The sequence below is a fragment of the Sinocyclocheilus rhinocerous genome, unplaced genomic scaffold, assembly GCF_001515625.1.
Source record: "Sinocyclocheilus rhinocerous isolate Xijiao unplaced genomic scaffold, SAMN03320098_v1.1 scaffold615, whole genome shotgun sequence".
NCBI lineage: Eukaryota > Metazoa > Chordata > Actinopteri > Cypriniformes > Cyprinidae > Sinocyclocheilus > Sinocyclocheilus rhinocerous.
The window spans coordinates 1092624-1102264 of NW_015631049.1; the positions used below are offsets into that span (position 1 = coordinate 1092624).

At 41.4% G+C, this 9641-nt stretch overlaps 1 long non-coding RNA gene across 1 annotated transcript; it reads left to right on the plus strand.

The window, feature by feature from the left end:
- The first annotated feature begins 2641 nt into the window (after window positions 1-2641).
- LOC107741204 (uncharacterized) lies at window positions 2642-2962 on the plus strand. The gene is made up of 3 exons (XR_001640177.1): window positions 2642-2680; window positions 2753-2811; window positions 2890-2962. It is a non-coding gene; the product is annotated as an uncharacterized LOC107741204 (long non-coding RNA).
- The last annotated feature ends 6679 nt before the right edge of the window (window positions 2963-9641 follow it).

The following is a 9641-nucleotide window of genomic DNA, read 5'->3' on the forward strand; positions in this document are numbered from 1 at the left end:
GAGTATGGGTCACCATACTTGGCCACATGTCACGTCACTTTTCACTTTTTCACTTTTCACTTTTCAATATTACAGCGAGAATAAAAGTTACTCCTTCTTTCTTTGTGTGAACATTTGGGCGGTGTTATGCAAATCTTCGCACATCGTGACGTAGACATGTGGGGGCGTGTTAGAACGAGCCGTTTTAGGTAGGCGTGGTTGACTCTTAACTTTTATAAAGAATATCTCTTTGGATTTGAGACTTTAGTCTTTGCAACTTTACAGATCTTCTTTATGCACCAAGAGCTTGTAACTCTCCAAAGAGAAAGGAAAAATTGAAATCGCATCATATGACCCCTTTAAGCACTCATAACTCCTCTCATTATCAATAAAGCTGTCCATAAACGGTATGATAAATGAATCTCTAACTTACATCGTACCTACATCAGCACTTTGTTGCTTATGATGACGGGATTTGAAAGTTTCTGTCTGAACAAAATTCTGGGGTTTCAGCGATGACTAGTTTGAACGCCTCTGATTGGTTACTGCATTCCTAAGCTCAATCGTGTGTGATTGGTTATAATGTGCAATGCTGTAAAAACGCGTAAAAATAAAATATGATGTAACATAACCAGGTCTAAATTTAATACAGCAATCGAAATTTCATTTTAAGTATTAAAGTTTTATTGAAAAACCAGGGGTAAAGTTTTATTGAAAAACCAGGGGACCCCCCCCAAGTATATTTTTTGGGTGTTATGGGTTATGGGTGCCCCCAGCCCCCCCTCAATTGGAACACTGACATGAATCATGATCGCATTTTCAATTCAAAACGGCGAAATTTCATAAAAAGTTGAGTTTGCATCACTAGATAGTCTATTACTGTCGGTCGCTGAACATTTCTATCGTAAAACAGTTTTCTAATACAGTACTACTGTACTTACATCTTTCCACGAACTCGCGTTGCGTTGTGACCGTAAGACCCGCCTTCTTTGATTTGATTGGCCATCTTGATCATTTTGACATTGACGAGCGCTGTTGGACCACTGAGGCAGACCAGCCTAAAAGTTTAACTTTTAAAACTTTTTGTCACCCTAACAACAAACAGCGTTCCTCTTTCTTATGCACAGAGTCTTATACTGTCTATCAGCTATGACTATTTTAGTCTTTCAAAGGACAAAATGGGTGGAAAGACAGCAATAAAATTAGACATTAATGACATAAAATGCAGGGAGCGAGGCCCTCTAGAGGCGCGAGGCCCTGTGCGGTCGCACACTTGGCACAGCCCTTGCGACGGTACTGACCAAGAGCTTGTAACTCTCCAAAGAGAAAGGAAAAATTGAAATCGCATCATATGACCCCTTTAAGCACTCATAACTCCTCTCATTATCAATAAAGCTGTCCATAAACGGTATGATAAATGAATCTCTAACTTACATCGTACCTACATCAGCACTTTGTTGCTTATGATGACGGGATTTGAAAGTTTCTGTCTGAACAAAATTCTGGGGTTTCAGCGATGACTAGTTTGAACGCCTCTGATTGGTTACTGCATTCCTAAGCTCAATCGTGTGTGATTGGTTATAATGTGCAATGCTGTAAAAACGCGTAAAAATAAAATATGATGTAACATAACCAGGTCTAAATTTAATACAGCAATCGAAATTTCATTTTAAGTATTAAAGTTTTATTGAAAAACCAGGGGTAAAGTTTTATTGAAAAACCAGGGGACCCCCCCCTAAAGTTTTATTGAAAAACCAGGGGACCCCCCCCAAGTATATTTTTTGGGTGTTATGGGTTATGGGTGCCCCCAGCCCCCCCTCAATTGGAACACTGACATGAATCATGATCGCATTTTCAATTCAAAACGGCGAAATTTCATAAAAAGTTGAGTTTGCATCACTAGATAGTCTATTACTGTCGGTCGCTGAACATTTCTATCGTAAAACAGTTTTCTAATACAGTACTACTGTACTTACATCTTTCCACGAACTCGCGTTGCGTTGTGACCGTAAGACCCGCCTTCTTTGATTTGATTGGCCATCTTGATCATTTTGACATTGACGAGCGCTGTTGGACCACTGAGGCAGACCAGCCTAAAAGTTTAACTTTTATAGCTTTTTGTCATCCTAACAACAAACAGCTTTACTCATTCTTATACACGGAGTCTTATACTGTCTATCAGCTATGACTATTTTAGTCTTTCAAAGGACAAAATGGGTGGAAAAACAGCAATAAAAATTAGACATAGATGACATAAAATGCAGGGAGCAAGGCCCTCTAGAGGCGCGAGGCCCTGTGCGGTCACACACTTGGCACAGCTCTTGTGACGGTACTGCCTTTAGCTTACTCAGTAGTGCTGCATTCTTAGTTGAACCGCTTGCGCGGAAAGTTTGTGTGTCAGATGTAACAATTAAAATGTGACATTGTGAAACGGACTGTCCTAAATTGTTGCTATAGTAGTGTGATGGAATGAATATTGCTACCACAACCCCCTCTGCTGGAGAATAGGAGGAACTCACTACAGGTTTAGCTGCATCTATCACCGGCTGGTGAATGATTAACATGATTGTATCACAATAAAAGTAGAGCATGCCAGTGGCGTAGTGAGCACTTGATTTCCCACACGTTTTCTGTTGTGTTGCCCTTGCCTGGTGGAGTTGTGTGGTTTGGGTTTTCTATTCCGTTCTCTGTTTAAACCCAGGTATGGGGCTGAATGGAGTTCCATATGTGAGAGGTGTAGTAATGGTGTGTAACCCAAGTCTGTATCCTGCAGTTCGGGTGTAGCGAGATATGTCATAGCGGGAGCTCTTTCATATCAGTCGGATTGACCCAGTGAGTATGATCTTTTTATGGGTGGCGGTTTTATATTTTAAATGTTTAAGTTTCATGGACGTTAGTGTCTGTGTGCAGGTTGAGGGGAAGTGCCTATCGGCTTATGTCCAGCGTGGAGCCGTGGAGTAGGTCAATATTTGGCAGGACGTATTATTTGTATATATATCGTATATATTTGTCTCTATGGTTTCTGCTGTGTTTATTGCCCTCGTTGTCTTTATTAGATTTTCTTTCTTCTTTCTTTGTGTCAGTTGTTCGTTTGATGGATTTGGGAATATTAAAGGGTTTATTTAGTCATTTTCTTTTCCTAACTTTTTGGGTAATAGTGATCAAGACGGCTGATGTGATATACTGTCAGTGATTTACGGGGATGATTAGTCACGTACCCTGATGTTTTGCATATATCTGTAGTTTTCTTTCCTATTTTTCTTATTGTGTAATTTGTATATTTGTTTTTGTGTTTCTTTGTCAGTGCTGAGAGTTCTCCCTTTGGGGACCTAGATACACCATTTTCTTTGGGGTGTAGTGTGGAACACATTTGTTTTTCATTCGTGTGGTTGCAGTGGAGAGCAGTAGAGTGTGAGGGCTTGTCTGTCTGGGGGTTTAGGATTTTCTCCTTGTAAGTGCTCTCAGCGGCCCAGGTGGTGCTTTCAGTTTATTTTGTGGTTGTTTTGTTTGTTTCTTATATGCAATTCTTGTTGTTTCCCCTTTTTTTTTTTTTTTTTTTTTTCCCCCCGTTTGTTTTCCTATATTCATGGAATGAGCCTAATATAGCTGCTAGGTATTAGACTCTCAAAGAAAGCTCCCCAGTATAGCAGGTGAGGCTTTTGCTAAAGTGATTGGAGGATGAGAGAGGTCTATTTCGGGAGTTTTCTTTGTTGAATTAATTTTGCTTATTTATGCATGCACCTCCACATGAAAGCATCCCGCGGTCCCTAGTGGAACTGATGAGTTGTGGAATGAGAGGAGTTTTAGCTCTTTCTTTCTCGCTCACCCTCACTCTCATGTCTGATTCACTTCTCTCACGTCTTCTGTACTTTGTACCCATTTTTCCTTCTCTCTTTATTTGCAGATGAATGGAGAAGTCACTCAGTTAGCTTAATATACTTTAATTGGTATCTTTTTTTTATTTTTTATTTGTTTATGGGTATTTAAAAGGTATCTGTATCGAACATGTCCCCCTGTGAATTATGACTTCCTTGTTTTTAAACAGAAAATTATTTTTGATGTAATAGCACATTGGTTTTAACTGGCAGAAACATCTCAATCATTTCTGGGTAGACCAAACCTGTATGGTTGAGTGGTTTATATCCTGGGGTGGAAGTCCCTAGGTGGCGTAGTGGGCTATTATTGCAAATTTTAGGTCAAGGTTGCGGTCTTTTCCTCGATTTATTTATCTGCCTTACTGTCCCGCTACATTCTGGCGTAGTCGGCAGGGTTGTTTACCCAGTTGAAGTTGAAATGTGTTCTGCCTGAATTCAAATTTGAGTATTGAGAGACAAAACAGCAGTAGGTTCCATCAGGTTGGGTAGGGGTGTATCGATTTCTCATTTGGCTTTTTGTTTTTTTCAGTCATGATGGCCGAGGACTTGCAACAACTGCAGGAGCTGGTAGCGCGGTTGGAGGCAGATAAAACACGGCTTCGCCAAGTAGCAGTAGCGGGTCCCTCTAGCAGTAATGCCTTGCCCCTTAGTGTTTCTTCTGGTAGTGTCTCCACCGCTGAAAGGGTGGTGTACATCCCTAGAGAAAGGCGTTGCCCCCTATTTAGCGGCAGGGGTGGTTTAAGTTTACGGGAATGGGTGGAGGAAGTAGAGGTGAGTGTACGTGCCCGTCATTTATCTTCTGTTGACCGAGCCTTCTTTATGTATGATCATTTAGAGGGGGAAGCGAAGGAGGAGATTAAATATCGGTCACGAGAGGAAAGGGAAGACCCCATAAAGATTCTTGCCATTTTACAGGAACTTTATGGATGTTCTCAGTCCTATGTCTCTTTACAGGAAGCATTCTTTTCCCGAAAACAACAGGAAGGGGAGTCATTGCAGGAGTTTTCACATGCATTGTGTTTAATGGGAAGGTTAAAAAGAATGCCCCCCCATGATATGCCTAACATAGAGATTCTACTACATGACCAATTTGTGGAGTACATTTATGACTGTGCTCTCCGTAGAGAACTCAAGCGTTTTGTTCGTGAAAAACCATACTCTAATCTGTTGGATGTTCGTAGGGAGACTATTAGGTGGGAGCGGCTAGAGTCCTTACCAGGTCAAGAAAATATGATCATATTACCCCAATTTTACAGTCTCTGCACTGGCTACCTATTAAGTTCCGTATCCGTTACAAAATACTATTACTTGCCTATAAGGCCCTTAATCGGTTAGCTCCTGCGTACCTAACTAGTCTTCTACCACGCTACAATCCATCACGCCCCCTAAGGTCGCAAAACTCTGGACTCTTGGTAGTACCTAGGATAGCAAAGTCCACTAAAGGAGGTAGAGATTTTTTGCATTTGGCTCCCAAACTCTGGAATAGCCTTCCTGATAACGTTCGGGGTTCAGACACACACTCTCTGTTTAAATCTAGATTAAAGACACATCTCTATGGCCAAGCATTCAAATAATGCATATCATAATCTTGTACTGCAGTTATATCTGATCAAATGCACATTATTATTCTTTAGCTTGGGTTAAACAAATCAATTTTGCTTGGTTGGAACAGCAGCTACGCTAATTATGTCCCTATTTGTTTCTCTGTTTTTGCCACAGGATTGACATCCCGTGGTAACTAGGATTTACACAAGCTTCAGTCTGGATCCAGAACACCTGAGAAGAGATGATGCCAACCCCTCAGAGGACCTCAGATGATGCCAACCCTGAAACAACATACAGAACTACCACATTTTGCTATAAGTTTGATTGCATCATATAATAATTGCTGTTAATAGTGTTCATCGTCTGTTTGATTACGTCTTTAATTGATTTTTCTGTTGCGTCTAGCTCAGAACTTGCTTAGTTAAAGGAGCTTTTGAAACCGCAGCAACGACAATTAGATCAGCTTACCCAGAATTTTGCGACATTACAGTGCCAGCGTAGTCAGAGCTCTTCACATCGTGGGGGTTCAGTTATCTGTAGGCGATGTCAGAAATCTGGCCATTATGCCCGAGAGTGTGATGTGGAGAGGGTCACACCTTGGTCCCAGTCATCCTCGGGTGTGCCTCCTTGAGGAGGTGCTCCTAGTCCTCCTAGGCTCGGCAGTCGGAAAACTAATACCCACCGAGCTGTTGAGCCACAGTTCGGATGGGGGGGGTATGTTGGGCTCGGTGGGTAGTGCAGAAGTCGAATCTATGCCTCAGTTGATGTCATCTTGTCCCCACGTTGATGTAATTGTGGAGGGTGTTCGGGTGTCATGTTTGGTGGACACCGGATCGATGAGTGTCCACCATAACAGAGTTTTTTTTTTTTTTTTTTTTTTTTTAATTTATCAATTCAAACATACATATCAATTATTTAACATATTAAAATTGGGTCCGGCGCGGTTCCAGTCCTGCCATTGGTTACAGCTTCAGGCTGTTAATGGTCAAGCTATACCATATGTGGGGTATATAGAAGTGGATGTGGAGCTTTGTGGAAAGGTAATGCTTGGACGGGGGAGTGTTAGTGGTCAAAGACCCTCCAGGGAGTAGTACCAGAGTTCCAGGGGTGTTAGGAATGAATGTTCTTAAAGAATGTTATGCAGAGTTATTTGGGGAGTATGGGTCTGTGTTATTTGATGTTCCCTCTGTGACACGGGCCCCAAGCCCCGTTCGTCAAGCCCTGCAACAGTGCCATCGGGCTAAGGTAAAGCCTGCAGTATATTTTCTAGGGCAGGTGAGAGTGCAGGGACGAAGAGTTTGACGAATTCCTGGTGGTACCATGAAGTTGGTGCCCGCTACTTGTTCTGTCCAGTATGCCAGACATCCTGTTTTGTTTGAGCCCCCAGGTACTGGGCTACCAGCAGGGTTGTTGGCCTCTCCATCGCTGATTGCAGTAACCCGAGGTACAGTATACATCCCAGTAGTTAATGTAGGGTCGGAAGACGTTGTATTGTATCCTCATACTGTAATTGGTACCCTTACCCCGATAAGTGTAGTTAGTCTACCCGCAGAGGTTAAGGAGATTAGGACTGCTACTGCAACAATGTTTTCTCTTGAAGCCTCTGTTGTCCAGGATAAGATCAAGGCCTTGGATTTGTCCCCCCCTTTCCGAAAAAGATCAGAGTGATGTACAATTGCTCTTGAATAAATATAGCTCTGTTTTTTCCTTCAGCGATACGGACTTGGGTTGTACTACATTAATTTCTCACGATATTCCTTTGGTAGATGAGACTCCAGTTAGGCAGAGGTATCGCCGTATTCCCCCTTCAGAATATGAGACTGTTAAAACCACTTGCGCTCAGGTGCGTTTTTTTGGTATTTTCGCCTAAATTTGACCTATTCAAATGTTTACCCTACACGCATACAATGGAGGAAATTTTTAAAAAAAAATGGTTTCATTGTAAAGAAAACCATTTGAACTTCAAAATATGAGTGTAATTCTTTATAAATAACATTATATATTTTTCAAATATTACAATAAACACAAAAAAACAGGGTTTGATGCCATTAGATGCCAAAATGTACCAGGAAAAAGAATCTTTCAAATAACAGCTTCTAAACAGGAGTTATCAGAATCAGAAAGAGCCTTATTGCCAAGTATGTTTGCACGTACAAGGAATTTGTTATAGTGTCACAAGCTTCCAGTACACGGAGACAACAACAACACACAGATAATACAAATAAGATGTGAATAAAATACACATGCATAAATATAAACCACAAAAAAAGAATACATTGTATGTACAGGTGTGCTATAGATAGAATAGTAATAGAATAAAATAAAGTTGTAGGGATGTACTAGGATTTAGGGTGATAAATAAGTATAAGGTTATTGCACATACTGTACTTTAATTGCACAATGGGAGAACATTAACTGTTCATGAGGTAGATTGCCTGGGGAAAGAAACTGTTCTTGTGCCTGGCTGTCCTGGTATTCGGTGCTCTGTAACGCCGACCAGATGGCAAAAGTTCAAAAAGGAGATGGCTTGGATGTGATAGATCCAGAGTGATTTTCTGAGCCCTTTTCCTCACTCTGGATGTATACAGTTCTTGGAGGGTAGGCAGGGGGGCACCAATAATCCTTTCAGCAGTCCGAACCGTTCTCTGTAGTCTTCTGATGTCTGATTTTGTAGCTGAGAGCAGAAGAAGTTCGTCCGTTTTGTTGGGTAGAGAGCGGAGATTCGCCAGATGGATGCTAGGCAGCGCCGTTCTGAATCCGCGCTTCCTGAGCTTCACGAGCACGCCAGCTCTCTTCCCCCGTCTGCGCGTCCTGAAGCGCTTGATCAGCGCAGCTGCTCCACCAAGTACAACGTTCAGCAAAACGTCCGAATAATCGAAATCTGGTAGAAGATTGTGTGGTGTGTTCTGCCGAATGTTCAGCAGCTCATCCCTGGTAAAACTGATCGTGTTTGAGAGACAAAAAACAGGAAAAACTAACAAAAACAGTACAAACACTGGAGAGCCAAACACTGAGGCTGCCGTCTGCGGCGCCATCGAATCGGATCGAAATGATCAAAATGTCAATCAAAACTTAATCTTCCAGTGAAACAGGCCTACATATGAATCATGCACACATCTGTGAGTTACACCATGTCATTCTGTCATAAGCTGACAACAGGCATGTTTGCTCTAAATGGATGTTTTAGAAATAACTACAAAATGCCAATTTGAACTAGTATTGGCCTGTTTGACTGTTTAAAAGAACGCTAATGCATATTTGTTTGGGTTAAACGTTCTTACATTGTCAGAAACATGAAAGGGAACAAAAGCTTGTCAACAGTGTAACTGTAATGTTTTGTGCATGTTTATTTGACTTACACTGGCATCGGTCTATTTGCACAGATGATAGGCCTTCATCTCATGAACGTTTCTCTGCATTCCTAATGCCTTATTTTCCCATAGACACAAACTTTAGCCGACAAGCAACACAAACATGAGGATTTTAGGGGACAGGTGAAGCCTCTGAGGACTTCAACTGTCAGGAAGGGAAAACATACACCAACCTGAAGGAATGCCTTTGAAGTCTCAATGAGGAGATATTGATACATAACACAAAGAGGGAGGAAAGTAAAGTCATAAACGCACACTCTCGAGCTCTAAAGGTGCTTAATATGACGCAGCATCAAGACGCAGCTCCTAAACTGAATTAGAGTAATAAAATGAGCAAGAACATCAACAAAGAAAGGTTGTTTGTTGTGTAATAATGACTAGGTCTGAGGATGGTGGGGTTTATTACCCATAATGCAATTGAACATTCAACTGGACAATTAATATGCCCAGGCACTAATGTTGTTTACTTCTAGGTATTGATCGTATATTAATCAATTCACTAGACCAAGTAATGATATAAAGAACACAAATTCATCAGACTCAGTCTACCTATTAATTCTCCATAATAGCACATATGTGTGTTTTTCACCTTAGTAAGGATGCGCCGATCCGATATTCATATTTTCTCGGATCGGGTATCGGTCAGAGAGGGCCGATCCAAATCCGAGATTTTTTTTTTCCCCCCCGATTGTGCGAATTATTTTGTGTTACTTCTGAAGCCATACGATAGCTTAATGTGAGTTACATATGAATATTTAAGTCCTTACATTAAAGTTCACACAAACTCTTTTCTCCGCTGTGGCTGTCAGTCATTCGTTCAGCCTTTAAACCCTGGTCGCGTTCGGTTACAGCAGTCAGCTCGGTAAAGCTC